At 50.1% G+C, this 27,312-nt stretch overlaps 1 protein-coding gene and 1 non-coding gene across 2 annotated transcripts in view; both read right to left on the bottom strand.

Annotated features, from left to right (window-relative positions):
* Positions 1-27,312, bottom strand: part of GFOD1 (glucose-fructose oxidoreductase domain containing 1) — a 119,323-nt gene that overhangs the window by 56,645 nt on the left and 35,366 nt on the right. The window lies entirely within an intron of this gene.
* On the bottom strand, positions 26,702-26,786 carry TRNAR-UCG (transfer RNA arginine (anticodon UCG)). The gene has a single exon. It is a non-coding gene; the product is annotated as a tRNA-Arg (tRNA).

Here is a 27,312-nt window from a genome sequence, read left to right as displayed (position 1 = left end):
AGAGAGAGGGAGACACAGAATCCGAAGCAGGCTCCAGGCCCTGAGCTGTCAGCACAGAGCCCCACGCAGGGCTCGAACTCACAAACCGTGAGATCGTGACCTGAGCCGAAGTCGGCTCAGATGCTCAACCGACTGAGCCACCCGGGCGCCCCTTGCGTGTAAAATTCTTAGCCCAGTGCCTGGGACACAGTGAGTATTCAATAAGGGGTAGACATAAAACCTGTATTGTGAATAATTACAGAAAATGTGGTATACTAGATGAATAATTTCTTAAGCTTCCCCTCCCCCCCTCCATTGGTGTGGCCACATGCATATCAAAATCTGAGCGAAAGAAATACTTGAAGAATTACCTTGCAGTGGGAGACTGGATATCTGCCGGTATTGTCAGAAAAAGCCCCATCAAATCTTTTTCCACCAGCCCGAGCCCCCTGTATTTGACCAGTGCACAAAAGGCACATGCCGCCCCCAACACCTGTTTTCTCTCCCCTGACTGCGGCTTTATTCACCTTTACTAGCCTTTCCTCTGAGAGGCAGCGGAGAAAAACCTCATTCTGTAATTCAGTCAGCATCTTTAGCGTCTCTCACTTTTTGGGACTTGGCTAGGATGAACGTCACGGGGGCTGGACGCCCCTCCTGTCTAAGGCGGGTCCCTGGAAGAGTGCAGAAGGGTTTGCTGGGCAAGCCGAGCCTCCCTCTAGGGCTGTCAATCAAACAGACCCAGCAACTGGGAAGCAGCCAGGGGCGAAATCCGAACTTACTAGCTGCAGCTCCTTTGAGGAGAAACGCATCCAAGGGATCCCAGGGAACGGTTGGGGCCCCTCCCCTTTTTCACTTCTGTACGTACATCCAGGTGCAAACACATTTGCACACGCAGACCTACTCACACAGACACACACGTGAAGACACGATGCACAAATAACGCATGCACACGCAAATACACAATACACAGGATCGCCCTCCCTTTTCCGCGAATGATGCCCTTCTCCCGGGAACGCTGCAATCCAACCCTTGCGTTCTAGTGACAACAAAAAGAGCCAGAAGATTCAGGGTGTATGACGCCGTGAAAACCCCAAGTGCTACCATAGCTGTGGTATTCCGGTACGGCCGGAAGGGACTGGAGAGACAGGCCCCCCTGCAGAGAAGGGCACTGGGGTTCCTCAAGGGATGCTGGGTGTCCCCAAGATGCTACAGCACAGACTCTCTATTCCCTCCCCAGTAAATCCCTCCCTCTACCCCACCCCCCCACTAACCACGAGTTAGTCTCACTAATACCTCCCCAGGACAGGTGCAGACGCTCCCAAAGAGCAGAGCGGAGATGCTTAGCGCATGTCCACACTTGGACCCTTGGCAAGTGAGTCACTGTTTCAGGCAGATGAGAAGAAGAGAGAAAGAAAAGGGAAACCCACGTTCCTTTCGATTGAGATGACTTCTATTTTAGAAAGCCAGCTAGCAGAGTAGACTGTGAATGCGAATGACTAGCGATTTCACCCCAGGAAGTATTTTAAGTCCACCTTGCTTTTCGTTTCTTTACTTTTCTTTTCTAAGCTGTATTTATTTAAGTAATCTCTGCACCCCACATGGGGCTCGAACGCACAACCCTGAGATCAAGCATCGCGTGCCCTGACTGAGCCGGCCAGGCACACCCCTACCCCCCTGCCCCCCCACCTTGCCTTAATTGGTGGTTTCTTCAACATCCGATGCTGCTTGAAATGCGGATTCTTCCAGGAGGGAAAGCATGTGTGGGAATGAACGCGGCACCCACAAAGTGCTGCACCCCTTACAGCTGGTTTACTCAAAACTTTCTTGCCACCCAAGTAGGTGACAGTCTGCTTCACTTCCAAAAGAAAACAACGGGCAGAAACCCCAGACAGCATTACGTCTGAGGACACATCCAAAGTGCCCAGCGAAATGCCTGGCAGGCAAAAAGCAACATAAGCACCAGACCCCCTCGCTCCAGCATTCGAGTGAGACAGACTCCTAATGACAGCTGAAATTCATACGCAGTAATGCTGACAAGGACACTCCTGAGAAAACAGGACCTGTCCACTTATTGAGCACCTGCTGTGTGCAAAGCACTGGGCTAGCTGCCCTCCAGAAGGGTCACGTGTCGCCCTGAGAGTACAGCTAAGCCCACTCTCCCATACAGGGGAGGATGCTGAGGGCGCTCAGGCTACGAGGCCAAGGTCATTCCGTAAGTAGCTCAGGACACGACACCCTACCTCCCTAGCTCAGCTTCTTTACGTGCAAAGAAAACTCCTGACCTGCAGATGTGATACTTCTGTTCCCTGGGATGCCGACTGAATACGCTGCTCTCATTTTGCAGGCACCAGGGAGCGGGCAGCCGCAAGGGCCCGGGGGCAAGCAGAGGGAACGACACGCCTGGGGACCGAGAAGCACAGGTCAGGGTGGATGGGTGAGGCAGGGACTCCCTCCAGCAAGGGACGACCCGGTACCCTGCAAGCAGAATGGGACTGGGAGCCAAGCAGCAGAGGACAGAGAGCCCGTTGCCAAATGACACAGGCTCTTTGCAGGGCTCTGCTGCTTTGGGAATGAATGGCTGGGAGAGCCCACTGGGGAGAGAACACAGCCCTGGTGCCGGAAGCCTGGGGTTCGAGTCTCGGCTCCTCTCACTTCCTGTGTCTTGGGGCAGGTTATTTAACGTCTCTGGGCCTCAGTTTTCTCCTCCATGAAGCAGGAATAGGACGGCATTTCTTCTGTGGTTGTTGTGATGAGCAAGACTACGGAAAAGCATTTTCAGAAAACACAGGAAGCTGGAAACGGCCCCGGTGTGGTTCTGTGGGAACCCGCAGAATGAACCAGAGGTAGGAGAGGCCCCCAGCACGCTGAGTCTTTCCAGTCTGACTCAGTCGTCTGGAAATTACATTCTCAAGGTCATGCAGAGTCTGCCCAGAACCCAGGGCCACGTGTCTTCGCACACAAATCAAGCCCCTGCAAGCGAGAATGTGTGTGCAGGACGGCTGGCCTTTCGGAAAAATCCAGAAACTGTGCAAGAATCCAAATGGACAAAAGGAGAGACTCAAGGGAGGTAGCAGAGGCGAGCAAACTGTGAAGAGTTCAAAACACGATTTTTTTTTTTTTTTTTGCAAGGACCGCTTACAGAAAACTTCCCTGATGCTTTTGGGACACTCGGTTCACTGAAGTCTGACGCACCCACGTTTCACAAATGCCCAACTGCAGTTGGTAAGGAAGGAAAGTCTGTGCCAGCATCTGCTATGCCGGGAGCTCCCTCGGTCTGTGCACATCTGAGAGGCCCGGAGGGGGTTGCCGGGGGGCCTGCTGGGCACCTCTCCATCGTTAGCGTGCCCCAGGACACCAGACTGAGCCTCCTGACCCTGAGGCCACCAAGCACGGGATGGGACTACCAAACTTTGAGGCCAATCTTGCCAAGAGAGAAAACCGACCAGTCCCTGATGGCAGGCTGCTGACTGCTCCCTTTTCAAGCAGCTCGGAGCCGGGCAGAGCACAGAGTCCTGACGGCACGCCCAGCGACAGCAACACAGTCAACATTCAAAGACACGCAGGCCTGGGGTGTCCGAGCATCTCGGGGCTGGGAAAGTCCAGGTGGGAACCAGTGACTTTTTCCTCCCAAACATCTCTGAATTCCACATTCCCTTTCCTTCGTGGCATTAGAAAATAAAAGGGGGTTGGGGAGGACGCCGGGGAGGCTCAGTCAGTTGAGCCTGCGACTCGTGATTTAGGCTCAGGCCATGATCTCACGGTTCGTGAGTTCGAGCTCCGTGTGGGGCTCTGCGCTGATGTGTGGAGCCTGCCTGGGACTCTCTCTCTCTCTCTCTGCCCCTCCCCTGCTCGCATGGGCGCTCTCTCTCTCTCTCTCTCTCTCTCTCAAAATAAATAAACTTAAAACGAAGAAAACAAAAGGAAAACCAGCCCACGTGCAGTGTGTGGAGAAGGCTGGGTCCCAACCACATGAACTTCCCTTGCACTGGTCCCAGTGCCTCTTCTAACTAAACGTGAGCCTGGCTGGGTCCAGGGTGCCACCAGTCGCTGAGCCCCATGAAAACGGGGCGCTGGAGAGGAAGTGAGGAGGCGTGCACGTGGAGGCTGGGGGAAGTGCCACCCAAAGCCCCGCGGCAGGTTTCCATTTTCCGGTCCCCTTCTCAGCTCGGGCACCCAGGGTGACTGCGTCGGCTGCTCGTTTCCACCGCCCTGGACACCCAGCATGTGAAAGACGGCCTCAAGTTTAAGAAGAAAAAAGGTTCAAGGGTTCAAGGGTTCACATCGTGAGGCTGAGGTGTCTCAGCAATGTCTCCAACGGAAGCACAGGGAACTTTCTCTGAGGGAGTCTGCCAGCCCGTGCCCCGCTGGGGCGGGGGAAGGGATCACCTACGCCCCCGCACCGCCCTTCCATGCTTCCCGCCTGTGACCTTCCGTCAGGGGCAGAGAACTTTCTGACCATTCAGCTGCTCTGATCAACTTCCTGCCTTGCCTTCTGGTCTGCTTAAAAAGTACCATATTGGGGAGCCTGCGTGGCTCAGTGAGTCTGACTTTGGCTCAGGTCATGATCACACGGTTCGTGAGTTCGAGCCCCGTGTCAGGTTCTGTGCTGACAGCTCAGAGCCTGGAGCCTGCTTCCAATTCTGTGTCTCCCTCTCTCTCTGTTCCTCTCGGTTCCGCCCATGCTCTGTCTCTCTCTCCTTCAAAAATAAATAAACGTTAAAAAAAAAAAAAGAACAGAACAGAAAATAGAGTGTAATGCATGGAATAAAGGAAGTATTACCCTGCAAAACTTGTTTTATGTGTTTGTATATTTATATATTTTATAACATATGTAATACGAATATCGTATATATTATGTGTTATTTATACATATGTAACATATGTTATTGTACAAATATTCTGGTATGGAAATATTGGTTTGGCAAACTGTATTTTTCGAATGTGATCACGTTACTTCTAGTCTCACATATTCTAGAACCTTGCCACTTCCGGATGAAGAATTAGAATCTATGGCTCTCCTCTTGAATGCTACGAGGAAGGCCAAGCCCCACGCAGGTAGTTTCTGCCAACCATCCAGGCTGAGGTCCCAGAGAAGAGCCAGTGTCAACAACCAGACAAATGAGTGAGTGAGCCTTCGAGTGATTCTAGCCTCTTGCCCTCCTCTTTAGAGCTACCCAGACGATGGAGCGTGGAGCAGAGAGGAGCTGTCCCTACCAACCCTGCCCAAATTACAGACCTAAGACCTAAATATATGGCTGGTATTGTTCCAAGCCACTAAGATTTGGGATAGCTCATTACGCAGCAACAGAGAAGCAGAATCAGTCAGTGGGTTGCAATATAAAACATACGTTATCTCTCACTATGGATCATGTTAAAAAAGTTTGGGAAACATTAGGGGCGCCTGGGTGGCTCAGTCAGTTAAGTGTCCGACTTCAGCTCAGGTCATGATCTTGCGGTTCATGAGTTCGAGCCCCACATCGGGTTCTGTACTGACAGCTCAGAGCCTGGAGCTTGCTTCAGATTCTGTGTCTCCCTCTCTCTCTGCGCTCTCTCTCAAAAATAAATAAACATTAAAAAATTAGGAGGGGGAAGTGGGTGGTGGGCATTGAGGAGGGCACCTGTTGGGATGAGAACTGGGTGTTGTATAGAAACCAATTTGACCATAAATTTCATATTAAAAAAATAATTAAAAAAAATAAAAACGGGAAAAGATTTTTAAAAAAAGTTTGGGAAACATTGAACTAGACCATCGGTACAAGGGAAACTTACATGTATTCACACATTTTTCTATTCATTTAGTCACTTATTTACTCTATACACATTTAGTGCGCCTAGTACTATGCTGGGCATATTAATATACTATTTATCCCATTTTCCCAGCATCCCTGAAGGAGCCAACCTCAAAACCCAAAGCGTGGCAGAAACCATTGATGTTTGCAGCCTGTGCTCCCAATGGCACATTTCACAGAAAAAGCCACCGTCTCCACTCTCGACATTCACAAACATCGATACGAAGGTCATGTCTCCCCGCTGACATCCTCGCTCTCCTCTGTTGGGGGCCTTCTCCCTCATCACTGACTCAGCCCCAGCCTGTCCCTCTGCACACCCCAGGTAGCTTCAGAACCCACCCTGAGCAGCCCGATGTCAACACAAGAAGCTACAGGTGCGAAGGTACAGATCAGTCAAGGAACAAAAGACAGCCACGGCCCCAACCGGCGACCAGATTTCGTCTTGGCCAGATGACTTTCCAGAGTGATAAGACTCTTAGGAAGCCACGAGAAGGGGGAGCTCCTATTTCTACGTCTACTCTGATACTTCTTTCAAAGTGAAACTTGAGGGAAGTTTCCCCATCTGGTCCCTTCACCTCTGTCTCGGCCCGCTCGGGCTGCCGTAGGGCTTCAGGCTGTGGGGCTTCAACAGCAGACATTTCTGCTCACAGTTCCGGAGGCTGGGAGTCTGAGATCAGCATGATCGGTTCCCGGCGGGAGCCTCTTCCTGGTGTGGAGACGGCCACCTTCTCCTATACCCTCAAATGGGGGAGAGAGATCATCCCTCTGGTGACTCTTCTTAAAAGGGCACCAATCCCATCATGCGGCCCCACCACCCTCATGACCTCATCGAAACCTATTTATTTCCCCGAGGCCCCGCCTCCAAAGACCGTCACAATGGGGGTTAGGGCTTCCAGGTAAGAATCTGGGAGTGGGGGGGATACAACACTCAGTCCACGGCACCTTCCTCTCCTCGGGACACATGGTTCCTCTTGCAGCTCCCCACCTGCCCACGGCCCGTGCACGATCACAGCCAGCCGCTGGGACCGTTCTGGGAGCGGGCAGCACAGAGGATTGTGCAGCCTCTATCTCCTGCCTATCTTCCCGTCTCAAGCCCTGACAGAGGAGCCCACTGAAGCTGGGTCCTGAGAGAAGGCAGAAGACGTCAATGAACAAAGCAGCAGAGAGCCCCCGACCCACTTCCTCTGAGGAGCCCTGGTCATAAAACACTTCCTGTCAACGGTCACCGGTCATGTGTGCAAGTTAATTAGAAATATGACCATTTACTCACCTAGGCCTGGTCTGTTCATCAGCATGTGACTAGGCCACGGTCTGCTTACAACAGGGTTTCTCAACAGCAGCACGAGGGACATTTTGCACGGGCTCATTCTTTGTTGGGGGTGGGGGGGTGACTGCCCCGCCCTGTGGGATATTCACAGCGGCATCCCTGGTTTCTACTCACTAGATGCTGATAGAACCTCCTTAGCTGAGACAACCAAATTTACCTGCAGACATGGCCAGATGTTCCCTGGGGGGCAAAGTCTCCCCCCTGGGAACCGGGTTGACCTGCAGGAGGGAGTCCAGTGGTGGGGAGAAGGCCACAGGGGTCCTCCAGATGGTGTCCACTCTTTCTCTCCCCCTCCACCCACCTCGCATCACATTCTGTCTCCTCGGTGAGTTTCCCCTGCCTTCACCCAGCTGCCTGTGGCTTCCTCCCACTCTGCCACGAGGATCAGCAGAGAACAGATCCCTCCTTTCAAGCTTGATGGGAGGCTCAGTCCATACAGCATCACCCTGATCCAGTTCCTAAAGGTGTTGTCTGCAGACCATTTGTTCAAAAAACATTTTCAGCGGGGCGCCCGGGTGGCTCGGCCGGTTAGGCGGCCGCCTTCGGCTCAGGTCATGATCTCCCGGTTCGCGAGTTTGAGCCCCACGTCAGGCTCCGTGCTGACAGCTCAGAGCCTGGAGCCTGCTTCGGATTCTGTGTTTCCGTCTCTCTCCGCCCCTCCCCTGCTCACGCTCTGTCTCTCTCTTTCTCAAAAATAAAAAATAATAATAATAAAAAAAAATATTGAAAAAAAAGAAAAAAAGAAAAGAAACATTTGCGGAGCCTCCTTGAACGGCCTCGCCAAGTCCTTAAATACCAAGAGAAAGTAAGCAGAGACCTGCGAAGCGCCATGTCCTGGGAGAGCCTCAAAGTCACAGACAGACGGCTTCACAGCATGGCAAACCCAGGAGTCCAGCGCCCGACTGGGGGCTCAGGCTTGAAGGACACGAGGAAGGAGTCGACGTCCCCCAAGAAGCCATGTCAGGGCCACAGCTCCAAAGTCCAGTAAGAAGCAGCCAAGCAGGTGGAGCAGGGAAGGCCTTCCTTGAACAGGGGGTCGGAGGAGGCACAGTGGGTTCTTGGGAGAACGGGATGGGGGTCACTGTGTTGCAGAAACACCAGGGGGTGGGGGGAACCAAACAGCAAGACAAAATGTGGCTGGAAAGCCAGAGGCCTAGAGAAGTTGCCAAACGCTCAGCCAATGTCTGAGGCACTTCAACTGACAGGCTACCTGTGGCAGCAAAGGTCACTCCACAAACTCACACAGTCCTGAGAGGCATGGGTTCCCCAACCCAACACCGCCAGGGCAATCTCAGAGCTGCTCCTTTCTAGAATTTTCTCTCGTGGGTATCTTCGGGCACAGGCTGTGTGCTGTACCTGTTACCCTCTCTTACCAGACCCTTCTTGTAAGAAGCTGGGAGTCTGTCAACCTCTAGCTACCCACCTGGGAAGGGGGTGCCAATAAAAAAAAAATCAAGCAACTAAACTCAAGCACAGAGGAACAGAGAACTCTAGAGGAAAGTATCTTTGATTTGTAAGAAATGATGGTTGTCGGGGCACCTGTCAACTCAGTTGGTTGAGTATCCGACTCTTGATTTCAGCTCAGGCCATGATCTCACGGTTCGTGAGTTCGAGCCCCGCGTTGGGCTCTGTGCTGACAGCACAGAGCCTGCTTGGGATATTCTTTCTCTCTCTCTCTCTCTCTCTCTGCCCCTCCCCTGCCCACACACTCTCTCTCAAAAAGGAATAAACATTAAAAAAAAAAATGATGGCTGTGGTTCTCTACATCCTTTGCTTGCATATCGTGAGAAAGTTATCGCGTGAAGCCTTGGCACCTGCTGTTCCCTCCACCTGGAATGCTGCTTGCTCCCCATTCTCCACCCTCCTACCCATCCTCTCCTTGCCAACAAGACTTGCTTTGCTAATGGCCTTCCCCAGACCCCTAGTATATGCTCTTGTTTCTTGTCACGTCTCATACTATAACTAATTAAATAACCAACTGTGTGCTTTCCTCCACTAGACCAATAATCTCCAAGAGAGCAAAGCCTGCGACTGTCTTGGGTACCACATCTCCGGATGGGTCTGCCCAGGTGCCTCCAGCACACCAAGCAGTTGTTAGACTGCTGAGCTCTCTCTGTACTGGCTGGTACCCGCCACATGCCTTGCCTAGGACTCAGACGCGGTCCAAACTCAACAACGGGTGTTCACAACAGGGGTTCATTGTCCTTCCTGTGGACAAAGGGCAGGCCCTCAGAAATGGGCTAGCCTGGGATTCTCAACTCTTGCCTTTTATCCATGGCTAACAGGCTGAGAAAAATTTAGTGTCTTCCCCAACTAGTTTTCTTCTAAAAACCCAGTATTGGGGCGCCTGGGTGGCGCAGTCGGTTAAGCGTCCGACTTCAGCCAGGTCACGATCTCGCGGTCCGTGAGTTCGAGCCCCGCGTCGGGCTCTTGGGCTGATGGCTCGGAGCCTGGAGCCTGTTTCTGATTCTGTGTCTCCCTCTCTCTCTGCCCCTCCCCCGTTCATGCTCTGTCTCTCTCTGTCCCAAAAATAAATAAACATTGAAAAAAAAAAAATAAATAAATAAATAAATAAATAAAAACCCAGTATTATAAATAGAGTAGTTGGGCAGTGGAGAGTATGACAGAGAGGATGTCAGCTTGTGCTCATGTTTCCCTGTGTGATTAGAATGCTAATATCAGGGGCGCCTGGGTGGCTCGGTCGGTTAAGTGTCCAACTCTTGATTTCGGCTCAGGCCATGATCTCACGGTTCGTGAGATCGAGCCCCACGTGGGGCTCCAGGCTGAGCATGGAGTCTGCTGGTGATTTTCTCCCCCTCTCTCTGCCCCTCCCTTGCCTGATCATGCAAGCCTCTCCATGGGGTGGAGAGAGAGGGAGATTAACAGTTCGTGGTTTATTCTTTGGAACGTTTGAAATTTGAATCACACGCATGTACTTCCTGTACAAAAAAAAAAAAAATACACACACACACACACACACACACACACACAAATGAAACAAGTGTTGAAAAATTAAATTTTGGAAGTAAACAAAAATTATTTTTAATGTTTATTTATTTTTGAGAGAGAGAGAGAGAGAGAGAGAGGAGAGACAGAGTGTGAGGGGTGGAGGGGCTGAGAGAGGGAGACATAGAATCCGAAGCAGGCTCCAGGCTCTGAGCTGTCAGCACAGAGCCCGACACGGGGCTTGAACTCGCGGAACGTGAGATCGTGACCTGAGCCGAAGTGGGACGCTTAACCGACTGAGCCACGCAGGCGCCCCAAACAAAATTTAATTTTAAAATGAAAACAAAATAGGGACGTTAAAAAAAAAAATAAAACAAATCTGACACTACAGGATATAAAATGAAAATAAGTTTTCCCTCACCGAACCCTGTCTCTCCCCCAAACGATTATGAACAGTTGCTTGTGTAGCCTCCTAGGATATTTATCTTTTTAAGATAATTAACCTAAATGGGAGCATGCTATACATGCTATTCCACACCTTCACTTTCCACCTAAAATCTTGGGAGATCTTTCCATATCCGTGGATATGTATCTGAATTGTGGTTCTACTTGATGCATATTATATCGTATTAATATAGCACGATTCACACAACCCATTCCCCTACGCATATACACTTAGGATGTTTCCAGTTATTCAACATTATAACTCAGGCTGTAATAAACAGTTGTGCCAAAATAGGTAAATGAATCCCCAGACGTGAAGGGAATTGCAGGGGTGAAGGGTAGGTGTGACTTGAACGTTGCTATTGCTGCATTGTTGGACATGTACTCAGTCACTGCACGGCTTTATTTTCTCCATCTATAAATCAGGAAAATATTGACGGGCTATCAGGTTTCTCCCATAAAAGGCTTGGCTAGCCTGAGAAATACAAAGCAGGGTCATTTAAGGTGACATTCACTCAAAGGCACTGCGTTCATGCAAAAGCTCAACACAGAACTGTATCTGGGGCCAGACACTGGGCTTGGCTGGAGGTCCAACAGCACGAGCCTCAGTGGCCCTGGATGTCTTGTGGCCAAGTAACAGGTCTGCCTTGCCAGGAGGGCTTTTTGCTTTCCTCCTAAAATCACTTTCAAAGCCAAAAAGGTGCTCTCATGAGTAAGGTATGAGAGAAAGGGGGAGCCCGACCCAAAGGCAATGGGTCTCAGTAAAGGCAGCGTTAAAGAGTTCCGGCCTCAGAGCCAGGGGTCTAGGAAAAAAAAAACCCAAGAAAATGCAAGAAAGTTGGATTTCTGCTACTTCTCCCTTGACCTTAACCCACTTTTGAGTTCCCACAATGAGACACCAAGCCCCACTGAAGGTTTAGCTTTGAAAACGTCCTTCCTAGGGGTGCCTGGGTGGCTCGGTTAAACGTCCGACTTCGGCTCAGGTCATGATCTCGCAGTTCAAGAATTCGAGCCCCGCGTCAGGCTCTGTGCTGACAGCTCAGAGCCTGGAGCCTGCTTCGGATTCTGCATGTCCCTTTCTCTCTCTCTCTGCCCCTCCTCTGTTCACACTCTGTCTCTCTCTCTCTCTCGAAAACAAATAAACGTTAAAAGTACAGATGCCCTTTTAGTCCTGATCTCTCTGTCGGCTCGCTGAACACAACAGACTCCCCAGCTATCACATAACAGGTGGATGTACAGCGGGGAATACCCCACAGGCTAAAATACTGATCACGACCTTTGGCAGTCCCTGCTTGCGTCTGGTGACAAGCCGCTGCCCCCTGGACAGGATCAATTGCTGGTGCACTTGAATCTGGGGAAGAAAAGACACTCCTCCTCCCCTTCATTCAACAAAAATCCATTAGGTCTGTGCTGGGCTGGGCTCCAGGGTTATGGATGTTTAAGATGCATGAGAGGAAGAGGAGGAAGAAAACACATACATGTGGAGACAGAGAGACCCCCAAGCCACGCAAACCACGTGCTGAGCCTTCTGTGGATGCTGTTCCGTGCGTCATCTCATCGGTTTAGCTTAATAGAGAAGATCCTTAAATGCCGAGTGACAAGGTGACGTGATCAAAGGGGTGAGTCATCCTATCTACAGAGAACTCTGAAAGCCTCAAAGGGCATGTGGTGAGTCAATAAGCCTTCACCTCTACTCCAACGCGCGATTCTGTAGACCTAGTCAGGATGCCCCCCTCACCCCCACCTGGATGCCCCCCCCTCACCCCCACCTCCATCCACCGACGCACCCATCCTAGTGAAACCTAGAACAAAGAAGCTGGGCACGGCGCGTTTATGTAAGAAGGAGCAGAAGAGACAGTTATTTCGACGGGGAAGGCAAGAGCAATGAAAACATTGAGGAAGCGAGGATGCAAATTATCTTCTTTACAAAGAAAATCACTTGTAATCATACAGACTCTTAACAGATCTTGTGGGCCATGACCGGTTCCCAAGCCTGAGAAAATACGGTGCCGTCTACGAACATAAAATTTTGCCTTCCCAAACACGAACAGAGACAAGTTTTCATTTTAAGACACGATGATCCGTCCCTCCCCGGAAGAGACATTAATATTAATTACATAACATTATACGTGACATATTTTGCACATATTACATATAACATTCATATATTAATCTATGTCGCTGAGCATTTATGGACTCGACATGCGCATGATTTGTATTATTTCTAAGCTTTACCGCCGACCACCCTGCAACATAGGCACCAGTGTCCCCATTTTATAAATGAAGAAAAACTGAGGTTCGGTGGCCAAGTCCCGACCTAGGACCCTAACCCAGACCTCCTGAGGTCGGGACTTCATCCACGCCGCATGTTCTCAGGACCTCAGTGCAGTGCTATCAACTCTCTGTCTCCCTCCAGAATCGAGCCCTCGGCATTGCACTGTCCCAAACGCGGCCCGGCACAGGGGTGAACATCTGGCCCCAAGCAGGTGTCAGTAAAACCCCCCCGAACCAGCGAACCTGTGTCACAGCCGGTACTCTGGTGAGGGTACTAGCTGATAATGTTCCCAGAGAATTGTTAACCCAGACACGATGCGTGAATTTTTTCCTAATTGATGTTTAAGAGGGCGATACAGACACCTACTAATATTCCAGAGGTGGACATGATTTTATATCAGGGAGTGAGAGCAAGATCACAGAAACAGGGGCCCATTTGCATTCTTGACTTCTGGAGACATCCTCCCTGAAGTCACAGCCCTCGGGACTTAACTGTTCCAGATGTGCTGGGTAGGAGGGTAGAGACATACTATTCAACCTTCACTCACATTTGATTCTCTGGAGACTGCCCCCTTGTCAAACACTGCAACAGGCTCGAGTTTTAAGCAGCTATTGTAATGCCGAGGCAAATGAGAGGGAGGGTCAAAGAATAAACAATTGAAAATTAAAAAAAAAAAATGGTGATGACGAATCCCTGAGATTTCAAATGGATTTGGGCGCGCCGACAAGTCTGAGAAAGTCAGACAACGTCAGCACCACTGCCCCGTGCGGGCCCGACCCAGAAGGGGCTCTGATGCCCAGCTCTCCTCTACAGCACAGCTGCAGGCTCGGAGGCTGTCAGTCTGTCTGTCTCCAATGCACCAACTCTTATCCGGAGCCTTGGACCCGAGAAATAACACCAGTTCTGCATTTCAGGAGGGTTTTGTTAGTTTGCTTCTTTTGCACGTAAAGAAGCTGAGCTTGTAAAGTTGGGTGTGGTTTATTGAGCACTTACTATGTGCTGGGCCCTGCACTAAGCACGTGGCACATATTACCTCCTTCTACCTTCACAGGGACCATCTATGTTAGAAAATATTATCCCCATTTGACAGATGAGGGAACACAGCTACCGAACTCCTAAACTCCACGGTCTTCCATCAACAGTCGTTCTCAGCATGGTTATCCACTGTGAAGGGAGAAGACGAATTCTTTAAAAAAAATACCCGTGCCTGTGTTCCACCCCCAGAGATTCTTATAGGCTTGCTCTAGGGTGTAGCCTGGGCACCCAGAGTTTTAAAATCAACCTGGGTGACTCTAGGGTGCAGTCAAGATGGAAAAGCCCTGCCCTAAGGCAAGTACGTGGAGGAGGGAGGATCTGGACCCAGGTCTCTCTAATTCCAGAGCCTGGGATGGCAACTGCTGATCTCTGCAGCCCTCCCTGCTGCAATTAACATTAGGCCCCGCCAGTCGATAATAATTGTTACAGGAACGCCAAGCGAGACTAGTTCTGCCATCGCAGGCTGCCCAGGTCTCCCTGCAGCCAACTTAAGGGTTAATGTGAGCTCTTTGTGAACCGTGCCCACCTGGACTGTAATCCATCAATCTGCAGATGACCGGGCTCCGAGCCCTGCCCCTGGACAGCACCTCTCCCTTCTAGAAAAGCAAGAGCTCAGACGCTCTCCCCTTCCAGGGCTGGCTGGGTCTCCTGGCAGCCATTTTGCTAACAAATGTTTGCAGAAATCAAAACCAGATATGTTTCCTATTAAATCAGAGAACAGCTTTCAATGTAAACAGTACTCGGGTTATGATCCAAACATCCGTAGCCCATTTTGAGAAACGCAGAGCCCCCTAATACTTTAAAAGAAGTGCTTATGTTGTTATCTTTCAGTGCTTCAGCTTGGCCTGGTGTGTGTCCATCCCGTGTGTGTCTGTCCCGCCCTCCGTACATCCTCCACTCACTTCTCTTCCCTAGTGTTCCTCCCCACTGGATAGGCAGGAACCACTGCAACTACCTGGGTATCCAGACACACTGATTATCTCATCTGCTAATCTACAAGTAATCAGACCGCGGCAGAGAACCCATTCCACGATTCACATCTGCCCGGGCTGATATAATTTCACGATATCCTGAGCATTTAACATTAAGTTCGCCTCCCCCAGCCCTCCCTACTAGCTAGGGGTAGGTAGTGCTGTGCTCAGTCGGTTAAGCATCCGACTTCGGCTCAGGTCATGATCTCGCAGTCCATGAGTTCAAGCCCCACGTCAGGCTCTGTGCTGACTGCTCAGAGCCTGGAGACTGTTTCACATTCTGTGTCTCCCTCTCTCTCTGACCCTCCCCAGTTCATGCTCTGTCTCCCTCTGTCTCAAAAATAAATAAACGTTAAAAAAAATTTTTTTTTAATTTTTTTTAAAGAATGAGGAGCCAAATGGGGTACAAACATGTTTGATATGAGCTCATCGGGCAGGGAGGTGAAAGGGTAAGAATCTGCATGCACCCCAGTGCCCGCACTGTCCATCCCTGGGTTCAAATGGTTTGCTCTTGTTCATGGAAAAGTGACTAAGGCCATGGTGTCATGGAAATTACCAGACTTATCTTACTGACCATTTCTGTTCCAAGCCAGCTGTGACCTCAGGCAAGCACCCTAAAACCACTCGGGGCCCAAGTTTCTTTCCGTATTCTGAGGCAGTCTCCAGCCCCGCAGGTCCGTGAGCACCAACACAGAAATTTGCTCTCCCTGTGTCCTCACACACTCCTGTTGCCACAGCACACACGGGGGCTTTGCCCCGATTTCTGAGCTGGTGAGGGTTTGGGTGAAAAGCTGTGGGGGAAACAGCAAATCTGAGATCACTGCAAATGACACGATCTCTTCAAAATGAAATGCGGCAGGGGCGCCTGGGTGGCTCAGTCGGTTAAGCATCAGACTTCGGCTCGGGTCATGAGCTCACAGTTTGTGAGTTTGAGCCCTGTGTGGGGCTCTGTGCTGACAGCTCAGAGCCTGGAGCCTGTTTCAGATTCTGTGTCTCCCTCTTTCTCTGCCCCTCCCCTGCTCACGCTCTGTCTCCCTCTGTCACTCAATAATAAATAAACGTTAAAAAACATTTTTTTTTAACGAAATGCGGCACACGGAACTGACAGGTCCCACAGAGAGAGACACCTGCCAAGAGGAAAGGAGAAGATATTTGAATTTAGACTCGTCTTCAGTTTCATAGTCCGTGCAAAAGAATTTTGCTCGTCTCAGCTCCACTAGAAAAATCAACCTCCTCTAATTATCAAGTGAATCCCCTAAACCTAACTTGATAAATAATACAAATACCAGCCTTCCTACAACAGCACATTTATTGTCAGTAATGCAGTAACAGACCAGCTTACGTGCACGGTAGAGGGGATTAAACACGGGCAAAGAAACAGAGCTCAGCCTCTGGCAAAAGGCAAAGTGGAGGAAGAGGGAGGAGGGAGGTCATTAGCATTCTGGTAAAGGAGAAGTCTGGCAGCATTCCAAGCCCACACTCCTGTCTCCATAAAGGACCAGATTTCCTGATGCTCCATGAGCACCACTTTTCACTTATACTAATATGCGAATATTCAGGAACTAATATGCATATCAACAAGATCTAGACACTGCCATGGCCATAATCTATTTGATGACTGTAATAATGTTTGCACTTGTACTGAGCCCTTAATCTTTTTTTTTTTTTTTTAAGTCTATTATTTATTTTGAGAGAGAGAGAGAGCACACACAGGCAAGTTGGGGAGGGGCAGAGAAAAGGAGAGACAGAATCCCAAGCGGGCTCTGCACCATCAGCTCAGGGCCAGCTGTGGGGCTTGAACTCGGGAACCGTGAGAGGGTGACCTGAGCCGAGATCAAGAGTCAGATGCCTTGGGAGGGGGGATGGGCTAAACGGGTAAGGGGCATTAAGGAATGTACTCCTGAAATCATTGCTGCGCTACATGCTAACTGGGATGTAAATTAAAAAATAAATTAATGAATCTGAAAAAAAAAAAAAAGAAAAAGAGTCGGATGCCTAACCACTGAGCCCCCCAGGCGCCCCTATGAGCCCTTACTCAAAGGAGACCAAGATCCAACCCTACCTTTCCCCTAGCAGCCTAGCCATAGTATTCAAACAATTCAGGAGAATAAGCTCTTGTCTAACATTTTCCAGGGCCAAAGGCAAACGGATTTTGCCCTTTGGCAATGCCTGGCTTCTTCCCTCGCAAAGCCACCGTTCTGACGTGAAGAGAAGATGCCTGCCACCAGCCAGAGGGAGGGACAGCTGGGTCTGACCTCACCATTCCTGCTAACAAGCTCGCTTCGCTTTCCAAAGAACCAAGAAACGTGCTCTGTAAGAAGACATGTTACTGCTGCAGCTTAGAGCAGGCACACACATAAGAAAACACAGGTCTGACCTTTAAGAAGCCAGGAGCTTGTCCCGCTGGGTCGCACAGTCCACACGTCCCACCCTTCGCCGTCCGAAGCCTCTGGGGCTCGACACCGCTGTGCGGGTCTGATCTCTTCATAGGGCATCACATCAAGGAAGCAGCCAGGTGCGGAAGGCTTGATTAGAAGAGACGTACACACGGTAGCAGAGGGAAGGTGCGAGAGCTTCTGCCTGCTCCGCCTCGAAAGGAGGAGAGCAGTGCTGGCAGGGACTAACCAGCACTCGCAGGGCGAGAGGCGAGCACAGAGCCACGGGCTGGGGTCTGGACCAGCCACCTTGTCCACGTGCCTAACACACACAGCCCCACTGCCGGCATCCTAACTGAGGCCGGAAACTCAAGTTCAACAAAGCCGCCGCTCCGGGGTCTGTAACACGCCAACAGGGCGTGGGTTTTTAAACAGCCGCCCGGGTCAGTGGCATTTATTTCAAATCGCTTTTCTTTGTTTTTATTTTTATTTATTTTTTTTAAATTTTTTTTCAACGTTTTTTATTTATTTTTGGGACAGAGAGAGACAGAGCATGAACGGGGGAGGGGCAGAGAGAAAGAGGGAGACACAGAATCGGAAACAGGCTCCAGGCTCCGAGCCATCAGCCCAGAGCCTGACGCGGGGCTCGAACTCACGGACCGCGAGATCGTGACCTGGCTGAAGTCGGACGCTTTACCGACTGCGCCACCCAGGCGCCCCTCTTTGTTTTTGTTTTTAAATGGAAGGGCTTCTTTAAGTTTATTTGTTTATTTTGAGAGCGAGACAGCACGAGAGGGGGAGGGGCAGAGAGAGAGGGAGAGAGAGAACCCCCAGCAGGCTCTGCACTGTGAGCACAGAGCCAGATGCGGGGCTCGAACTCACAAAACCGTGAGATCACGACTTGAGCCGAAAGCAAGAGTCGGACGCTTAACCGACTGAGCCACCCAGGTGCCCCTGAAATCACTTTTTAAAAACATTTTTTTAACATTTATTCATTTTTGAGAGATGGTGGGGTGGGGCAGGTGAAGAGAGAGAAAGAGAGAGAGAGAGAGAGAGAGAAAACATGAGCGGGGGGAGGGGCAGTCTAGAGAGAGGGAGACCCAGAATCCGAAGCAGGCTCCAGGCTCTGAGCTGTCAGCACAGAGCCTGACACGGGGCTCGAACCCATGAACTGCAAGATCATGACCTGAGCTGAAGTCAGATGCTTCACCGATTGAGCCACCCAGGTGCCCTCAAATCACTTTGAAACCCCCCATGGACCTCTTCACCTGACACTTCGAAATCAAACCCTAGGAACCAGCACTCCTGCGCTGCCCTAAGAGAACAAGGACAAAGCTTGGAAACAGAGATCTGTATTTCTTAGCACGGTAGGGGCCACCGGTAGGGTGATCAGCTATAACAACGCACGGCCCCGATCTCTAAACCCGAGGCTACCGTCAAAAGGGAGGACCATCCTTCTGGAAGACAGTCAGCCCAGGAGAAGCCTGGGCGTGCAGCCCCAGGAGAGGAAGGCTAAGCCGGGAGGAGCTGGATATCTGCCAGGTCCAAATAGGCCTGCTGCAGCCACCTGCTAATCCCAGAGTGACATTCTCAAGCAGTGTCAGCAGACACACCCCCAAGATTGGTGGTGAATCCCATGTGCAGGCTGCGTCTACTCCCTCAGACACATCTATGCAGGTGGCAGCCAGTTACGGCAAGGGAGGGCTTGCAAGGACGTGGCCATTCTGAGAGAGAACGTGCAAGCCACCATGATCCCACCAATCTGTCCTGCTGACAGCAAAGAGAGCTTTTAGACGCTGGAAGCATGTATTTGAGTCTCCCCACCTTCTACCAGCCTGTAGTAATGTGTCCCTTACCCCCACCAGACCCTTCCTGCCCACCTCGTAGGGCCTACAGCTGAAGTGGCTTCCTGAATTCTAGGCCCATCCGCTCTAGGTGTCAACGTTTTTTGGCAAAAATTTCCCAATCTGGAAGGGAATGTTTAAGAACCCTTTTTGGAACCTGTATGCCCTCCTAGATGTTAAGCAGATCCCTATGTTACCATCATTATCGAACAGCAAAGATTTCAGTTGGAAGGTGTATCAGTCTGCTAGGGCTGCATAACAAAGTACCCCAGATGAGGTGACTCAAGCAGCAGAAATGTGTGGTCTCACAGTGCCGGGAGCTGAAGATCAAGGTATCAACAGGGTTGCTTCCCTCTGAGGGCGTGAGGGACAACCCATTCCACACCCCTCTCCTGCTTCTGGCCATTTACAGGCAACCCTTGGCTGGTTCCGGATCGCTCCAGTCTCTGCCTTTGTCTTCACATGGAGCTCTCCTTGGGCAAGTGTCTGTCTCCAAATTTTTCCTTCTTATTTTATTTTTTAAAGTGTATTTGAGAGAGAGAGAGAGTGAGAGAGAGAGAGAGAGAGAGGGAGAGAGAGAACAAGTAGGGGAGCAACAGAGAGAGAAGGAGAGAGAGAATCCCAAGCAGACTCGGATACTGAAACCGACTGAGCCACTCAGGTGGCCCCGAGTTTTCCCTTTTCATAAGGACACCAGTCATACTGGATTAAGGCACACCCAACGACCACATTTTAAGCTGAAGGCCCTATTTCCAAATAAGGTCACGTTCTGAGGTATTCAGGGTTAGGACTCCAACAGAAATTTTTGGGGGGGCGGGGGTGGGTGGGGAAGGGGCACAATTCAACCCATAATGGGAAGGAATCTTAAAGATCCAGGGATTTTCAAGCTATATTTTATGAAACACCAGCTTTTAAAAATGCTCCGTAAAAAGAATCTCTCCACAGGTGTATACGTACCCCCAAATTCACTGAGTTGCCTACATTAAATATGTATAGCTTTTTATGTGTCAATCCTACATCAATAGAGTGTTTTTAAAAAATAAATTAAGGCCTTTTTAAAATTAATAAATTAGAAAAAGAGAGACACAGACAGAATCCTCTGGTCCGCTATGTTTGAGAACTGCCACGACCATATCCTAGAAATTCATTACTATGACACAAACTTACGAAACACCACTCCTCCACGTCAGGCACTGAGCTTGCTGGAACTCCAGAATTCAGTAAGACCTGGTTGCCTCCAAGGAACTAGGGGTTTTTTGAGGGGGGATGACGGTGGGGGTGCACAGAGAGGTAAATGTCACTGTACTGTGGTAAGTGCTATGACAGAGGCACGTGCAAGTCACTTGGGAGCCCAGAGGAGAGAAACTTACCTTAGCCTAAGGCATAAGAGAAGGCTTCCCTTGAGGGATTTGGGGGAACCTACCTGGGTTTTTTAAAATGCAAAGGTGGGGCACGTGGGTGGCTCAGTCAATTAAGCATCCCACTTTGGTCCAGGTCATGATTTCATAGACCGTGAGTTTGAACCCTGCATCGGGCTCTCTGCTGTCAGCACGGAACCTGCTTCAGACCCTCTATCCCCCTCTCTCTCTGCCCCTTCCCCACTCATATGCTTTCCATCTCTCTCAAAACTAATAAATAAAAAAAATTTTAATGCAAAGGAGTTTGCCAGGCAAAGTCATCAGGAAGGAGGCATTCCGGTCAGGAAAGTAAAGGGAACTGAGGTATACTGCAGTGTGTATTTGAGGTGCTCCTAGAAAAGAGAGGACAAGGGCAAATGACAGGGAGAGAGGGGGGTGGAGGTAAAAGATGAAGATGTACAGAGCCAATGAGGGCTTGAAGTTTATCCCAAGAGTGAGAAGAGCCAGGGGAAGCCCTGATGCGTGGGGGATGACAGAACGAGAACCAGTTCTGAATAGACGCGGGGTAGATAAGAAAGAATAGAGGCGGGGAGGCTGGTGTTGGCAAAGCATCATTTCGCAGCCATCCTAACAGAGACCGGCTGAGGTACAACGCCATCGATGGAGGTTAAACCCAGGGAGCAGTTGTGAAGGTGAGCCAGAAATAGTCTCAAAGAGTCTCCCCACAGACTGCTTGTTAATTGCAACCAAATAGATAGTAACAGACACAGGAGCAACCAGGTATGCCTTGAACTGGGTGATGAAAATTACCACCACCAATGCCGGGCAGGGACATTGTGCATCTCCACATGGGATCCTGAGAACAGGAGAACCTGAATTTGACCATGAAGAAACTCAGACGAACCCAAACTGAGCGACATACTATTAAAAAAAAAAAAAAAAAAGGAACTGTATTCTTCCAAAATGTGAATGTCATAAGAGAGAGAGAAAAACTTGAAAATGCTAATGAGACACGACAGGTAAACACAATGTCTGACCCGCATGGTGCCCGTGGCGAGGATAAAGGGCTACCGAAGACACTATTGGGTCAAGTGGCAAAGCTGGGCTATGGAAGGGAGATGGGAGGGAGACAGCGTGTGGATGGTTAATTCACGGAAGTTGAGATAACTGCATCGTGGTCTTGTAACAGAACGTCCCGTTCTTAGGAAATACACACGGAAGTATATAGGCGTTAGAGGCCATGATGTATGCAAATCACCCTCTAACGGTTAGGAAAAGATTAGACGGGTGTGTGTGTGTGTGTGTGTGTGCGCGCGTGCGTGTGCATACATGTGCATGTGGGAGAGAGAAAATAAGAGTGCATATACAACAGGGATGAGATGTTGGCAGCAGGGGGACCTGGATAAATGGCAGATGCGTGTTCTTTTATTCTAGAAATTATTTCCTCAGAGATAATGCTGAGGGCCTGAACTGGGGAGGCGTTGGCAGCAGTGAGGAAGGGAGGAGGTCAAATCTGCAGTGGTTGGTAGGATTCAGGGGGACACACAGAATGGTTCCAAGTCTCTGGTGTGTGCGCCCTGAACACAGGCAGGGAAAGAGAGAAGGGGAGCCGATCTGGCAGGAAAAGGAGCAGATTCTGGATTAAGTGTCCGCTTGAATGGCTCCTTCAAAAACCTCTTCCTTAATAATGTTGGTGTAGTTAGCCACATCTGACTCTGGCTACGATCCATCCTAAACGTAGACAGGGGAATGCTCACCTCAAGCAGCTATTTTCCGTTAATTTCCCTTTCTGCTTTGCAAGCACCCATCCGCCATTTTTTCCCCGGTGATGGTGGCACTGTGGCGTTGCCACCTTGTCCTGTCCAAAGGAAAGTTCCAGAAGGGAGAGGAGAAGCCTCTTCTCCCAAGTGTCTCCTCCACCCCCATAAGGCACTTCGCACACCAAGTAATCTGCACCAAGGACGCGCTCTGCAATAGGGGCTGGCCCACAGTTCCCTTTTGTGTCATGTCGTCATTTTAGCCGCCCCCCAAAAAGGGTATTCTTACATTTTTTAACATTTCTTTACTTTTGAGAGACAGAGAGAAACAGTGTGAGCAAGGGAGGGGCAGAGAAAGAGGGAGACACAGAGTCTGAAGCAGGTTCCAGGCTCTGGGTTGTCAGCACAGAGCCCGACGTGGGGCTTGAACTCACGAACCGTGAGATCGTGACCCGAGCCAAAGCCGGACGCTTAACCAACTAGCCACCCAGGGGCCCCCAGAAAGGGTCATCGCCCACCAAACGTGGATCTCTGAACAACTTGGAAAAGAAAGTGAAAGCTTCCAAATGCCATAGCAACACTCAGACTTCCTCCCACATGCCAAGAAGGGCAGAATATCTACGTCATCTGCAGAGGCTCCGTGTGCGACTCGATGGCTTGCCTCCACTCTCCCCGGGACGAAGAAAAACGCCCTTAAGCCGCATCCAGGTAAAGTCAGCGTCTCATGCCACTAAACTGCCACAGAATCTACAGACTCTCAGAACGGGCCTCTGGGGGTCATGCTTCTAGCACCCCGGTGGGCGGGGTCCTGGCACCACCTCCTGAAGATGTTCTGGAGCTGCCGACCTCCAGCTCTGGCTCCAGAGAGAGAGCCAAAGCCATTAGCAGGGGCTAATTTTAAATGCTGGAGTATGAGCAGTGATCTTCTGGCCTTGGAGAGCAAGTACTCAACCACCCAGGCAACCCAGCCCAACTGGCAGCAGAGAAGACAGCTTCGTAGAGACTCGAATACTGGGATTAGAGTCCTCATGGGCCATAAAAGATCTGACGGCCAGACACACAGGTCGTGTTCTCCACGACTTACTTATAGACTCCCAGGTCTTGCCACTAAGGGGGCAAGACCATACCTCCCCAGGGCAGGACTTTTTTCGGAATAGAACGCTTCCCCAAAGCATTCTTGCTATATTTCTTCCCTTGCTTGCGTTTCTTCCCAAATGATCTTCCTCCATCAGTCATTTTTTTTTTCTCCAACTTACACAAGACCCATTGGCTTCGCTACTTGGCTCTGGAGAATGCGTAGCCTCATTTGATCAAGAATCCTGAAGCATGCCGCCAGAGTTGCCCTGATGAGAAGGAATGCCAGCCAAACTGTTTCAGAAAATTCACGCCATATTATGGAATGTCAAGCCGAACCGAGGAGAGTTCCTTGCTGAGTTTTTACACGGGGACTACGAATGCTCTGGCCTCTCACTGGATTCTATGTGGGGCTAGTGGGGACGTTAGGATGCAGGACACAATTTTAACTAAACTGCCGCTCCTCTTGGAACAGGCAAAAACAAAACAAAACAAAACCCTAAGTAAACTCTGTGCCATGAATTAGCACTGGGGAACGGCACAGGGGTGTGGGGTTGATCTTTACTTATGGGACACTCCAAAGTCCGTGAGTACCCAGAGTCCCCAAGACCTGCCCAGGCTTGGGAGGAGGATTAACAGGACTCGGCATATAGTTATACCCAAGGCTATGACTGCTCACAGTGAAAGAACAGGAAGCGAGAACAGCAAAGGGAAAAGGCTCACAGGGCAAAGTCTGGGGGAACCGGGCACAAGTCACCAAGACTACCTTCCCGGGTGGGAGTGACGCAGGACATGCTTAATCCCTCCAGCGGCTGCCAGTGACCATAGGCGTGAACTGCTGTCTGTCAGGGAAGCCCATGGGAGACCCCGTGTCCAGGGTTTTTACTGGAGGCTGGTCACGTCGGCACTTCCTGCCCGGAACGCACCAAAATTCCGGACTTCCAGGAGGAAAGCATTCGGTATAAATCATACACGCTTTGCACAAACAGTTTAGGCACAGTGAGCCGTGCTTATCGCTTAGGGAAAGTTTTATATCTGTGTAGGGAACTATTTACAGCCAAGCTCCCAGATGCCACAGCCAAAGGTCAGCCTTGCAAGCAGGCCTTTCTCAGGCGGACAGTCTCGGGCCTGCGTCACAAGTAAACCGAGACTCGGGCCGAGGTATGTGAATCCCAGACCACAGCTGCCCTGGGAGGGTGCTCGGTAAGGTTACCTACCCTGATGTTAGAGAGGCTCTCACTTATGGACCGCCCGGTTTGACACGGATGACATCCTTTTTATCATCTGTGATGCTCATTCTTTGTGCGTGCTCGGCAACTCCCGCCAGAGTCCCTCACGGACATCACAGAATTTCTCAGAACCAACAGACCCCTGAAAGAACATCTGGTACATTCCCTTCAGGATACGGGATGAGGAAAGAGACCCATAGGGAGGTTCAGTGATTGCCCCAGAATAAATCTGGATTTGAAGGCCCCTTTTCCTCTTCCAGACTCTCCTGGCCCCTGACACTGACCTGGCCCTGGTCCATGGCCCTCAGCCATGACCTCCAGACCTGAGAGAACGGAACAGACCAGCAACGTGGAGGCCTGAGCCTAGGGAGCAGCCTGGCCCTGTGACTGGACCTGGGGAGATCAGGGAGGCATGACCAGTAGCTGAGTCATGAAGAGGTCGTGGAGTATGCAGGGTCAAGTCTAGTGCATCTTGATAAACACTGGGTCACTCTGTAGGCGGCTTGAGACGTCATCAGTAAAGCCCTCCAAGTAGTGTGTTAAGCGGGTCCCAGTATCGTGACTCCAATATGAAGCCAGTAGCTTGGGGGCAGGGGCAGCCAAAGGCCAAACAGCTTGCTAAGGTCAAGGGAATGTTTACTCCAAAGACATAGCGAATGCTAGGTTGAGGTCAGAAAAACTAGTGATCCTGATCAAATCCACCACGGGAGGGAGGGCCCCTGCATGCTGTGTTTTCTTTAACCAGACCCCCATTCCCGCCCCCATTCTCCGTTCTCACATGCAGAAAGGTAACAGACGCAGAATTTGGATTAGATTGCAGAGATTCTAGATTCGTCTCTGAGGAGTTAGAGGGCTGCATTTTGGTGGTAGTAGCTGTTTTCTAAGTGTGGACTAGGAAAGAGAAAGTCGGTGGCCACACAGGGAAACCCAGGTAGAAGACAAAGAGAGAACTCGCTCAGGATCCCTGTACCCCTCCTCCTAATCCCTCCTGAGGCCGAGGCATGGACCTGTACCCTAATCATACCTCACCCACCCACCGCCGACCCCTTTCTGTCTACTCCTGGGGCTGGTTTCTGTGACCTACAAGCAAAACAGACTTAATAAATACCAGTAGGACTGGCTGGCCCAAGCTTGTAGAGTTAGCCTCTTCGTTCTTATGACAAAGAAAGCCTGTGGAAATGTTCCAGATTAAAGGAGTTTAAAGAAATGAAGGCTGGGGATGCCAGGGGCCAACAAGTAAGATGACAGGTAAGAAGTCTGCCCCCCAGCCTTCCCCAGCTGGGGAATCACACAGTGACCAAGCTTGGAGCCCTGGACAGAGAGGGCTGGCTCCGAAAGCCAGTTTCCTCCCTTCAAAGCTTCGAGATCCGAGCAGACAGCTTAACTCCTCTGAACCTCGGTATTCCTTGTCTGTAAAATATTTAATTATACAGGCTCACCGTCCTTTTTCCAAACTCTCTGGAGCCAGATACAATTTAGGTCTCCCAGATCTTAGAAAAATACGGTGCATTTACTAGATGTTACGTATCACCCCCAGCATTTTTCTACAGAGAGATGTGTTGGATGAACACTCACGTGCTGCGGGCCAGAGAAATCAAAGAATAAACTGTCTCGCATCAGTTCAGCTTCGGCTCTGTGATCAAATGAGTTTGCACGAAACCAAAGAAAAAATTCAGTTTTCGGACTTTGGAGTGTTTGTTTGCTTTGGTTTTAGATTTTTGTTGTTGTTGTTGCTGTTGTTGTTATTTGTAGATTCAGCATTGAGGCTTGGGGGCCGTGGCCCTGTATCTATCTTGCCGGATTATTGTGTGAAGACACAGGTTAATCCAGGGACAGCACTTTGCACAAGGTCTGTTACCGCCTACGATCACATCAGTGCATGCCTGTGTCTCTCACTAGGCCGCGAACTCCTTAAAACCCAGAGATATTATCTTAGTCGTTTCTCAATTCACCTGAACACCCCAATGAAGTGTTTTGCGCACTGCAAGGTTTGAATAAATGTTTCTTAAATGGATAAATCCAGTTTCAAAGGTAAATTGTTTTCTGCATTCAAAACACCATGGATCCTTGCAGATTCCCTGCAGGGGACAACTATTTGATCATTTGAAGATGTACACATGTAGGAATCCAGGTGGTAACATCCTTATTCCTTTCAATGCATCTTTTTTTTTTTTTAATGTTTATTTATTTTTGAGAGAGAAAGAGTACAAGCGGCAGGGGCTGGAGGCGTGTGGGTTGCAGAGAGAGGGGGAGACACAAAACCCAAAGCAGGCTCCAGGCTCTGAGCTGCCAGCACAGAGCCCAAAGTGGGGCTCGAACCCACGACCCACGTGATCCTGACCTGAGCCGAAGTCAGATGCTCAACCGACTGAGCCATCCAGGCGCCCCTCAGTTCACCTTTTTAAAGCATCCTTTATGAGATGATGTCCTCAGAACTTTAAAAAACAAGTCAAACGATAGCGATAACAGTATAGCAGCTTACATTTAGTGAGGGGACGGTAACATGCCAACTGCTTTCTAAAGAACTTTATACGTATTAACTTATTTGCCTCCGTCAACCTTTTTATTCATTTGTGTTTTGTTTTGTTTTGTTTTGTTTAATTTGCCCATTTTACTGATACGGGAGCAAGGCAGGCACCTTGCCTACAGATACACAGACAGTAAGTGACAGCTTTCGACCAGGCCATCGGACCCCACAACCTGTGCTCCCAAGGCCTCCCATGGAAGGTGAGCACAGAAACCCTTTTAGCCAAATCTTATGGGTTGAGTTGTGTCTCCCCTCCGTGGCCAACTCTCCGTGAAAGATAAAGTCCTGACCCCCAGCATCTGTGAATGTGACTTTATTTGGCAATGAGATCTTTGCAGATGAGCAAGTTAAAACGAGGGAGTGGTTGGGTCCTTGCCCAATA

This window comes from Prionailurus viverrinus, chromosome B2 (assembly GCF_022837055.1).
Source record: "Prionailurus viverrinus isolate Anna chromosome B2, UM_Priviv_1.0, whole genome shotgun sequence".
NCBI classification, from domain to species: Eukaryota; Metazoa; Chordata; class Mammalia; order Carnivora; family Felidae; genus Prionailurus; species Prionailurus viverrinus.
The sequence above is the reverse complement of the archived record's forward strand: the minus strand, read 5'-3'. Positions and strand labels throughout refer to the sequence as shown.